The 11,983-nt window shown below is 45.8% G+C and overlaps 2 pseudogenes; both read right to left on the bottom strand.

Annotated features, from left to right (window-relative positions):
* Positions 1 to 10,838: 10,838 nt before the first annotated feature.
* Positions 10,839 to 10,928, bottom strand: LOC141182950 (U2 spliceosomal RNA; annotated as a pseudogene).
* A 594-nt stretch (positions 10,929 to 11,522) lies between these two features.
* Positions 11,523 to 11,728, bottom strand: LOC141182937 (U2 spliceosomal RNA; annotated as a pseudogene).
* Positions 11,729 to 11,983: the final 255 nt, after the last annotated feature.

Below are 11,983 nucleotides of genomic sequence, written 5' to 3'. Positions count from 1 at the left end.
AACTTCCCCTGTATAAACCCGGGGCTGAGGCAGAGTGATTGAGTCCAGGAAGAGCAGAGACAAGAGCAGCATAGGAAGCAGCAGAGTCACAAGGAGTCAGGGGCTGGCAGCTAAAGAGCTCGCCCTGACTAAGAAGATTCTTTACCGGACCCGGAGTCCGAGGCTGTGGGGACTAACTTCTACCCAGCAGCAGAATCCGTCAGGCAGGGGATTTCAGGTCCCCTGGCCCAGAAGCCCGAAGGCCCCGAGTCACCGGCCATACGGGTGAGCACCACACGGTACACTCAGGGACGTGGGCTACTTACATCAGCTTCTAGCAAGGTAGCCAGAAGAGTACAGTCAGCTTGGGAGGCCTACAACTACGCCTGGCCAGGGGAGATCCCATCTGCTCAAGGACTGACCAGGCCCCGTTCGCTAGCAAGTACTCCGGGAGGGTCTATCGTTGTTATCAGTAAAGACCCTGAACGCTACCATACCGTCTCTGAGTGATTCCTGCTACCCCCATCATCCACGTCGGCTGCCCTGAGGCCATACCCCTCCCGTTGGGGGTTATACTATCACGCTGCACCATCCTTCCACCGGCCTCAGCGGTCTGCCCTGCAGCAGCAGCCCCCTGGCTGCATTCAACGGGTGGCGTAGTCATCAACCGTTTTCTACCGCTAACAGACTGCCGTCCAGTTTGACTCCCTGGGCACGGACCGGGTCACCGCCACGAGACTACAACCCTAAACAGATCCGGCTCCGGGTAAGCTCCCGCGTGCGCAACGCGGCGCGACACAGGCCCAGGGGCGCGTCATGCACCTCCCACTCCAGGCTGGATCCTAGCTGCAGGGCACATCCTTCTTGTGGCCGACACCCTTGGGGGCTGGACACATTTTCGCGCTCTCGGGCGCCATCCACGCCCATGATAGGTGGTCTTTCTTCTTCTCTTCACCGCCGCCGTTGCCATCTGGGAGTCCATGCTTCTGACCGCCATCTTGGGCCGCATGTATTGAGGCGCCCTCTCATCTGTGCCACGGGTCTTTTCCTCGCATGAAGAGAGCGGGGTGGAGCTCGCATCCTGCCGACTACGCCATATGTAACGGGACTCAGGGTGGTAGTCATGGGAGAGGATCACTTCTTTCACACCCCGGCCCACTACAGGAAATAGTGTACTGTGTGGCTGCATGTGCAACGATGCTTTGAGATCTGAGATCTCCACAATCCCTGTTAATGCGTTGGCTGCAGAACTGTCCCGTTTAACCCTCTCAGTCAAAAAGCCAAACCAACTGTTATAAACAGTGTTCTTTTTATGCACAGTCAAACAGGTGAACATAGAGTAACAGGTTATGCATTCTTCATCACTTGCCACACAGTATTCAGGCTCCATTCTCAGAGTTACAGTCTGCACTTTGTTTCTGGCAACAGGTACGGCACAGTAGTGAGGAGAGATCTTAAATGCCTGCATTTTCTTAGGGGTAGAGTCATACGGGTCCACGTGTGTCGCTATGCCCTGATCCCCTGTGTCCTTGCTTATATCAGTCCCAGGGGCCGCTCGTAGAGACGTGCTCCCTGTTTCAGTACCCACAGCAGGGCGATGCCTTGTCCCAAGGTCCCTTTCTCGCTGGACAGTACGTTTCCTGGACTTCTAAGCTTTGCTCCTTCAGGTTTCCCCACTTGCCTGCGTCGTCCTGTTGCCTCTGTAACTAGATCCTTGTCCTCATGAGCCTTGTAGTTCCACACCAGGAACAATGTCTTTCCTCTTTCTCTTACTTTTTCTAGACTGACTAAAATGGATCCCTTCTCCCAGAAGCCACAAAGCTCCCTCCCACTATGGGCTGTACTTCTAATTAACCCTCAAACTGTCTGTGTATCTGATGTCTGTATCTGGGCAGATTTCACCTACACTCTGTACCAGAGTGAAAAGAAAGAGTGACATCTTGTGGCCTCCGGTCAACACTGCAGTCCAAAGGGAAATAACCATTAAATACATAGCAGTAACATGCATGTAAAATACATTCAACCAACAGAAATATCAGAGGAGTGAGATGCCATCCTCACCACCCTTACAGTGTGTTTAGAACCAATGTAGCTGGATACGGATGGAACCACCACACTAATAGGAGAAATCAGGAAAAATGATCAATTAGCAAAAAAGGACAATGTATGAGGCAGTGACGCACACTGAGCGCACTACAACCAGACATGGCTGAAGCACACACTACAGGGTGAGCTGCACTCACACACACAGACCTTGCAGACAGCGGTGAACAGCACAGAGAACTGTGCACTAGCGCTGCAAGGCACAGCGATTTATAAAGTAGCTTGGGTAAAGCAGAATACAGCAAATAGGTAGATTAAACAGTCCCTCAGAACAACAGCGTCCTATCCCTAACTGAATTCACAGCAGAGTGAGCTCAAAATGGCGGCGGCGGCTTTTATAGTGCATCATGACATCATTTCAGCAGCCAATCACAGCCATGCCATTAGTCAACATGCCTACATGCCTAACAGGATGTGCCCACACTTCTTAGGATCCTCATTGGCTGAATAAAATGAAACTGGCTCATTGCATTATGGGAACTTCCGATTCCGGTATACGATATTCTAAAAGTATTGGAATTAAGTATCGGAATTCCGATACCGCGAATATCGGCCGATACCCGATATTTCAGTATCGGAATGCTCAACACTACTCAGGAGCAATTGTACAACAAATTTTGTGGTCCATTTTCTCCTGTTACCCTTGTGAAAATAAAAAAATTGGGGCTAAAAGTACATTTTTGTGGAAAAAAAGTTTGATTTCTTAATTTCAAGGCTCTATGTTATAAACTGTTATGATCTGCAGCAAGTACTAAGGAAAGAAAAGGGAAAACTGTCCCTACAGTAAAACTAAGCTGAATCCCTACGATGTAGCGGGCTGCCTGTTCCTAGCGAACAGACCCGCCTTAGTCCTCGGCTAGTCTGAACGAAGACCTATAGCATAAGGGGAGGGGTCCCTAAAAGAACTAAGGACTGGAACAAAAATGTGACACCTCCTAAACAGAGAAGTTGTTGCAGAACACAAAAAGACAAACAAACAAAAAAGTACTAGAGGTCCCAGAAGGACCAAATGAACTGACAGAGAAAGGCACAGAAGCACCTAGCTAGAGAAACAGTCAAACACTGAAGTCCAAATTAAATAAAAAAGCAGTCTAAATAAAAAAGCGGTCTATAATTTGGACCACTTTCAATCCCGCTTGGGGGTTAGCGGCAGGAGCAGCTTTTAGTCAATCATTCTTAAATCCCACCACTATTAACTTCCCCTTTGGCTGCTCAACTCAGGACCTGCGGTTGGGGGCTGCACTCTCCTAGCTTTCAGGACCTGTGGTGATGCACATCTGATCTGTGGGCGGACAAGTGGCCTTCAATTTTGGAACCCGGAAACGGTGAGCACGAGCGGCGGTCTGCAGCACACGGCACGTGGTGTGCCAAGCTACCTGTACCTTGCGGTGAGACGTGCCTGCTCCTTCCATTTCCACACTAACACCGGAGTTGTGCAGGGGTGCACAACTCCAGCAGGTGAGTGGCCTTTTGTCTGTTTCCATCACATCTACCGATCAAGTCCTTCACATAGCGCGCTTTTTCTCCCTTTCTCTTCCAAACACTGAAGTCCAGCTCAGCCAAAAGGGCGGAGCTGGAATATAAAGGCAGATGGTCACGTGACCACAAAACACAAGATGGAAAAAACAAAACAGGAGGGTTCTAACAAACTTCTATGCACAACGAATGGCATGGGACAAGTTCTCCTGTTACCCTTTTGAAAACGCAAAATTGGGTACTGAAAAACATTTTTATGGGAAAAATGAAATTTCTATCTTTATGGCTCAATGTTATAAACTTCTGTGAAGGCGTTGGGGGTTCAAGGTGTTCATCACATATCTAGATAAGTTCCCTAAGGGGTCTAGTTTCCAAAATGGTGTCACTTGTGGGGGTTTCCACTATTTAGGCACATCAGGGGCTCCCCAAACACGACATGGCGTCCGCTAATTATTCAAGCAAATTTTACATTCAAAAAGTCTAATGGTGCTCCTTCCTTTCCGAACCCTGCCATGCGCCCATACTGTGGTTTTCCCCCACATATGGTGCATCAGCTTACTCAGGAGGAATTGCACAACAAATCTTGTGGTCCATTTTCTCTCGCTACCCTTGTGAAAAAAAAAATTGGGTCTGAAGTAAACATTTTATGAAAAAAAGTTAAATGTTCATTTTTTCCTTCCACGTTGCTTCAGTTCTTGTGAAGCACGTGAAGGGTTAATAAACTTCTTGAATGTGGTTTTGAGCACTTTGAGGGGTGCAGTTTTTAGAATGGTGTCACTTTTGGGTATTTTCTGTCATAAAGGCCCCTCAAAGTGACTTCAAAATGTGATGTGGTCCCTAAGAAAATGGTTTTGTAAATTTTGTTGGAAAAATTAGAAATCGCTGGTCAACTTTCAACCCTTATAACTTCTGAACAAAAAAAAAATTTTGGTTCCAAAATTGTGTTGATGTAAAGTAGACATGTGGGAAATGTTGATTATTAACTATTTTGTGTGACATATCTCTCTGATATAAGGGTATGAAAATTCAAAGTTTGAAAATTGCAAAATTTTCGACAAATTTCCGTTTTGTTTCACAAGTAAACGCAAGTCTTATGGAAAAAATTTTACCACTATCGTGAAGTAAAATACAGTACAGACCAAAAGTTTGGACACACCTTCTCATTTAAAGATTTTTCTGTATTTTCATGACTATGAAAATTGTACATTCACACTGAAGGCATCAAAACTATGAATTAACACATGTGGAATTATATACTTAACAAAAAAGTGTGAAACAACTGAAAATATGTCTTATATTCTAGGTTCTTCAAAGTAGCCACCTTTTGCTTTGATGACTGCTTTGCACACTCTTGGCATTCTCTTGATGAGCTTCAAGAGGTAGTCACCGGAAATGGTCTTCCAACAATCTTGAAGGAGTTCCCAGAGATGCTTAGCATGGAAAATGGATCAGTTAATTAGCCATTTTCTTTCATTTTTAACAGATCACTTTTTCATACTGGATCCAGTGAGTAAAAACGGATCCGTTACGAATTGCAATCTGTTCCGGTGAGCCTTGACATAGGTCATCTTGATTAAATGCACAGGCCGCGTGCAGAGAATCGCAAGTATTGCTGGTTGCTATGGACAATAGCTGTTTTGTTTGACTGAGCTTACGGAAACTAAGGTGTGTCCTGTGATTAGCATCATAGGTGACTATAAACTTAGCGCTATATCGCTATGTCATCTACAGCCGGGTACAAACATTTTGCATCAGCTGCTATCCAGGCGTCACAGGGAATGTGATCTACAGTCCCCTCACAATCCTGATGAACTAAGTGTTTGTGTATCAAAATGGACAAGGAACATAACTCCTCATAAAGTATCGCTATGCTAATTGTAAGGTTTTGCTACTGTAGGAGTAATAGCTCTAAGGATTAACATTTTTGTGTCCTGTTTTTCTTGGCCATGACAGGGCATGTCCCTGTGCTGAGATAATCTTATATAAAATTATAAAAAAATATAAACATTTCACTGCCTGTTTTTTAAACAAAGTTTCACTTCAAAGAAAGAATCAGCTGTGATCCAGTGTTGTCCTGTCTGTATACTCTTTTGCTTCCTCCCCTGCCCAGGAGCTGTGGTATGATCAGACCATGTTCTGTACACGGTCAGACACGGCAATTACACAGTGCACAGCAGGGGCAAATTTATAAGTTTATCTCAGCACAGGGACATTTTATTTAAACACATCCAATTGTGGAAATTATTATCATTCCAAGATCTATTGATTAATATGAACTTTTGTTCATGGAAAAACCCCTTTAAGGAATTATACATAGGGCAATACATATATCTTTGTCATACTCATTTGATAAAGACACACAAGGTACAGTATGTATATCTAAGTTTTTTTTGTTTGTGGTTCAGTTAAGTGTTTTTTATTGTACAAATAATAAAATTGTGATTTTAGGGAATTTTTAAGTTAGTCCTATTTTGGTGGATTCTCTTGCAGACATATATATTTGTTACCCTTTAATGGAAGACAATTATAAGTGGAAGACATTATAAGTTTATAGGGGCGAGAATGGGGGATATTATAAGTGTATGGGGTACAGAATTGATGACATTAGGTCCATAATTGGGAGATATTATTAGTTTATGGAGTCAGAATTGGGTACTGTCAGGTTTTCCCACAGCAACGACATCAGGGAGATCACGCAATATCTCACCGTGCCGTCACTGTGTCATGGATTTCGTCCGGAATCACGAGCATACGATCCAGACTACTCTCTACTTAGGTATCGGCAAATGACCAGTGAGCATATGGCGTCACACCTCGGGATTCCAATGCATGGAATACGTGTTTACGCCCTCTGTAGGTCACTGTCAGCTTTACAATAGCTGCCACCATCATCCAGCTTTGAAATATAATACAGGCCTGGGCGAATGCCTGCATTCTGGTAGCGTATGGCTTTGGGGGAGGGAAAGATTACAGGACAAAAGAAACAGAACTATTCAATTTTATGTTTAATCCAAAAGGGAGGCAGTGTTTAGGAAAAATATATACAAGGATTTTACAAAGGAGACATTAAAATACCTAAGCAGTTACACAAAATAATAAGGATTAAGGAAGAAATTTACTATACGATCCCCCATATCTTCCCTTTTTCTGCAGAGTCTGAACTCGTACCTAACTCCTGCTCGTTGTCACTGTACTTCCGTTTGTGAGTTTGTGGTCCACTCGCTACTTCACTGCAAGTACCCTGTGGGTATCTGGTTCTGCCTTTCCCTTCCTGTCTGTTCCGTGTGAACAGAGCCCTGTCCCCTCTGCTCTGCCTTGCTCGCCGCTCCGGTGGTTCTTGCCTGCTCTGCCTTGCTCACCGCTCCAGCGGTTCTTGCCTGCTCTGCCTTTGCTCACTGCTCCAGGTGGTCTCGCTCTGCTCTGACTCTTTGCTCACTGCTCTGGCAGTCTCGCTCTGCTCTGACCCTTTGCTCACTGCTCCGGCAGTCTCGCTCTGCTCTGACCCTTTGCTCCCTGCTCCGGCAGTCTCGTCCTGCTCTACTCTCGCTCACCGCTCCAGGCGGTCTCGTCTTGCTCTGCTCTTGCTCGCCGCTCCGGGCGGCCTCACTCTGCTGTGTTTGTCCACCGCATCTGCGGTTCTGTTCCCGAGTCCCAGTCTGTACTGGGTCCTATCCACTCTGTGCTCCAACCTGTCGTACCTGCCAGTACCTCCCTGCCTGCATACCAGTCGTGCTTACCAACATCCACCTGCCTGCATACCGGCCGTACCTGCCAGTACCTCCCTGTTTGCATACCAGTCGTGCTTGCCAGCATCCACCTGTCTGCATACCTGCCGTGTCTGCCTGTACCCACCAGTCTGTGTGCCAGCCTAACCTGCCTGTTCCTGTATTCCCCAGTGTGGGTCAACAGCCGTGTCCGGGGTCTGACCTGGAGTAGCACCTGGTCCCTCTGCTCGGTCCCTCCTTGGTGCACTGGCGTCGTATGCAGTCGTGCGACCTTGGTCGAATCGGGTGGATACTTAGTTAATCCCCTCCAGGCATTTACTCTCCGGTACGGTCCAGTGGAATCACTACATATACACGCACACGCCAGTCAGTCCGGGCGTGTGCATTACACAGAATGGATGACATTACAAGTGTCTAGGGCCAGAATGGGGGATATTACAAGTGTGTAGGGCCAGAATGGGGAACATTTCTAGTGTACGGCGATATAAATTGGGGAATATCAATCAGTATAAGGGGCCACAATGGGGGAAATTATTAGTTTATGGGGTCACATTAATAATGTCTGCAATTGTTGCCTCACACACTAGTAATACCCCAAATTGTCGCCCTATAACTTAAGAATGTATGCGACCACAATTAAGGACATTACAACTGTAGCAGGGCATAAAAGGTGTATGTTACTACTGTATGAGTGCCACTGGTAGGGTCGTTACTGGTGTATTTGGGTGCAAAGATAAACATTACTACTATATGGGGGCACAAAGAAATATTAATATTGTACTTGGTACTACATAAGGGGACATAAGCATTAGTATTGTATGGAGCCACAAAGAGGGATATCACTACTTACGGTATTGTACGTTATTGACAGGTCAGTGGTCGGGTATGACAGCAAACGGCAAGTCAATCAGCCGGGGGAGGATGCAGTTTGGTAGTGAGTACAACGTGAGGCTGAAAAGCTAGAAGTATATTGTCAGGTCCCAATGCACTTCCAGACATCACTTCAAAACACAATTTCTCACTGCTGGATCAATGCTTTGGGTTCATAAAAGGATCAACTGGTGTAGCCTTTAAAGGTCTGCACAATCATATTAATGATTTTGGGGTGACTGAGGGTGGGGAGTAAAGGGTTTCTGACAGATTCCCTTTAAATGTGATTTAATCAGCATTTAGAAGCGTTGGCACACATCAACGCATTTCTTTACTATAGGGAAGAGTTGGTTGCTTCATCCATTATCATATTTATTTCTTTCATTGTAACAAATGTTTGTTTTACTAGCTTTGACTTCTCTTTTCTCTTTCCATGGAAGTTTTTTGTGGCTTTATATCATACAGAACAGTACTATTTGGCTGCCTGTTCTTCTGCGAAAACACGTGAATGTCAAGGGAATGATTGCCATCGGCCTTGTTCTTTCATCTAGAATGATCCATTGGCACATTCCTCACAATTGTGAAATTTAACTTTTTTTTTTTTAAAGAGAAAGCCTCCATGGTTACTATAAAGAGAAGCAAACAAAAATGAGAAACAAGCATGAATATTTGCACATTTAATAAAATATAACAGTTTAGCAGGAATGACCATCAATATTATCAGTGCCGCAATTTCTTTTATTTGATCACATTCCGGGATGTGGTTAAACATAGCATCCAATGATTGTAGAAGCAGTTTGATTAAAACAAAACAATTGCAAATTTTTGTATGTGGTATGTGTAGGGGTTTTATTTCTTGTTTTGATTTTTTTGTTTTTTTTAGTGGCCCTGTGTTTGCATAGTATTTTTTTTGTTTTATTTTCAGTTAGTCATCAGAAGGTGCTGAGTAGAGATGAGCAGATATTTTGAAATTAGTATTTGCCAACTTCGATGAATTTTGCCCAATAAGTTGATTGGCGGTGAATAAATTTGAGAGAATCTCAATACAGGAAAGCTTGTAATTGCTCAGCAAATACACGTGGAGGAGAAGAGAGAGAGAGAGAGAGGACCTGGCTGGTATAGCTTACACTCCACAGGAGAGAGAGAAAAAGAGAGCGAGAGGACCCCACTGACCACAAGAGCTTCCATTCTAATGGAGATGGAGGACCCTGCTCACCATTAGAGCTTACACGCTACAGGAGAGAGAGAGGACCACGCTGACCAAGAGAGCTTACACTGTAGTATACAGAAGAGAGAGTGGACCCTGCTGATCATAAGAGCTAACACTCTACAGGTGAGAGAGAGAAACTTAGGCGTCACTCACATGAGTGTATAACTTGGACTAGTGCTGTCTGATGTTTATTCCAGGGACAAATAGCCACCTCCAGCCAAAGCCAGAGGCGACCCAATCTTACCCCCAGCGCCTGCCCGAGTTCTCACCCGAGCAAGGCAGTGGGAGCCAAAGACTGTGCTTCCCTCCCGGAAGAGGGAAGCCAACAATGCTCTCCTCCCGAAAGAGGAGAGCCAGGGTGGTTCAGGGGGGAGTGGAACCTGATGGCCACACACTTTCCCCCTAGACCTGCCAAGAGAGGAACCAGTTAGGGAAAAGCATACCGACAAAATCCTAGAAGGACGTGACACAAGTGAATAAGTGCACACACAGTGACAAAAAGATTAAATAAATAGCGAAGGTTTCACAGTATAATACTGCCTGGACCTTCGACCGGGAATTGAAAAATTCCAGATCCTAAGGCCAGAAGGCCCGGAATAAGGGTGTGTGCAAAGAAAGAAAATTTGAAGTGCTTGTGCAAATGTGCCAGAAACTCAAGTGGGGTTCCCAATACCAGTGAGTTAAGGCACCCCAGGGTCACCAATCCTGGGGCACTTCACACTTCGGGCTTTCGATCTTCCCCGGCCCAATGGCGTCGATCCTGGGGGGCCATGCTTTCCACTAGATGACTATATTAGCCACCTGGCGTACTAATAAGGGCCTAAACCCCAGTGTCCATCAATCTGCTAGGGTGGCCGACGGCCAAAGCCGCCTTTTCGAAAGGTACCGAGAAGCGATTACCTGAATTGGTTATAGCCTATTGCTGCACCATAGCCCCAAGAAGGCACCCATTGTAGGGATAGGGACAAAGGTTCCCCAATAGGCACCTTAAAACCCACAACTATACTGCTTGTTGCAGATGCACCCCACATGTTTTTAATCTGCATAAGTCCACCTATTTTCACACATTCTCCTCTTTTCTCCCCCCTAATGTCCCACGCGCCTCAAAACCGGGAAGGGTGGGGGGGTAGAGAGAATAAATAATTAATGAACAAACGAGCAGCGGTCCCCAGTGCTTCCCAGTCTGTAGGCTCCCTACAGACTGAAGTTGGCTGCTGCAGCACTGCCAGATAAAAGCCAGGAGCCCATTATGATACGTGCAATGTCTGTTCCATTCTTCCATTGTCCCATTGTTCCATTGCCCCCTAACAATGAGACAATGGAAAAATGCAAGAATGGAACGGACATTGCACGTGTCATAATGGGTATGTAGGGAGCATACTGGGGACTGCTGCTCGTTTGTTCAATAATTAGTTACCCTCTCTACCCCCCACCCTTCCCGGTCTTGAGGAGCATGGGACATTAGGGGGGAGAGGAGAATGTGTGAAAATAGGTGGACGTATCAGATATTAAACTGATAAGAAAAGATACTACACTTGATCTTAGCCAAAAGGCCGAGAAGCGATTACCTGAATTGGTTTTGGCCTAGAGCTGCACCCTGGCCCAAAGAAGGCACCCATTGTAGGGATAGGGACAAAGACTCCCCTTAGGAAGACATGTTGTTCATCAATAGACACCTTAAAACCCACAAATATACTGCTTGTTGCAGATGCACCCCAAACGTTTTTAATCTGCATAAGTCCACCTATTTTTACACATTCTCCCCCCCCTGCCCAATGTCCTACATGCCTCAAGACCGAGGGGGGGGGGGGGGTAGAGAGGATAACTAATTAATGAACAAACGAGCAGCTGTCCCCTCCCCCCCCCCGGCTTCCCAGTCTGTAGGCTCCCTACAGACTGAAGCTGGCTGTTGCAGCACTGGCAGATAAAAGCTAGGAGCCCATTATGACACGTGCAATGTCTGTTCCATTCTTCCATTCTTGCATTATTCCATTGCTCCATTGTCCTATTGCTCCATTGCCTCCTAACAATGGGACAATGGAATAATGCAAGAATGGAAGAATGGAACAGACATTGCACGTGTCATAATGGGCTAGTGGCTTTTATCTGGCTGTGCTGCAGCAGCCAGCTTCAGTATGTAGGAAGCCTCCAGATTGGGAAGCAGGTGGGACCGCTGCTCGTTTGTTCAATAATTAGTTACCCTCTCTACCCCCCAACCCTTCCCGGTCTTGAGGAGCATGGGACATTAGGGGGGAGAGGTGAAGAGAATGTGTGAAAATAAGTGGACATATAGGGGACATATCAGATGTTAAACTGATAAGAAAAGGTACTACAGTTGATCTTAGCCAAAAGGCAGAGAAGCGATTACCTGAATTGGTTTGGCCTATGGCTGCACCCTGGCCCCAAGAAGGCACCCATTGTAGGGATAGGGACTGAGACTCCCCTTAGGAAGACATGTTGTTCATCAATAGACACCTTAAAACCCACAACTATACTGCTTGTGTTTAACCTCGCCCACACCACTGATTGACTGCTTTCTGTGTACACTGTGCATAGGCAGAAAGCTACCAATCATTAGTGGACGCAGGATTACACAGAGCTCATGAAAATGGAGGACTCC

Source organism: Phyllobates terribilis, unplaced genomic scaffold, assembly GCF_046119375.1.
Source record: "Phyllobates terribilis strain yellow unplaced genomic scaffold, ASM4611937v1 Scaffold_37__1_contigs__length_12642776, whole genome shotgun sequence".
In the NCBI taxonomy this organism is placed as follows: domain Eukaryota; kingdom Metazoa; phylum Chordata; class Amphibia; order Anura; family Dendrobatidae; genus Phyllobates; species Phyllobates terribilis.
The sequence above is the reverse complement of the archived record's forward strand: the minus strand, read 5'-3'. Positions and strand labels throughout refer to the sequence as shown.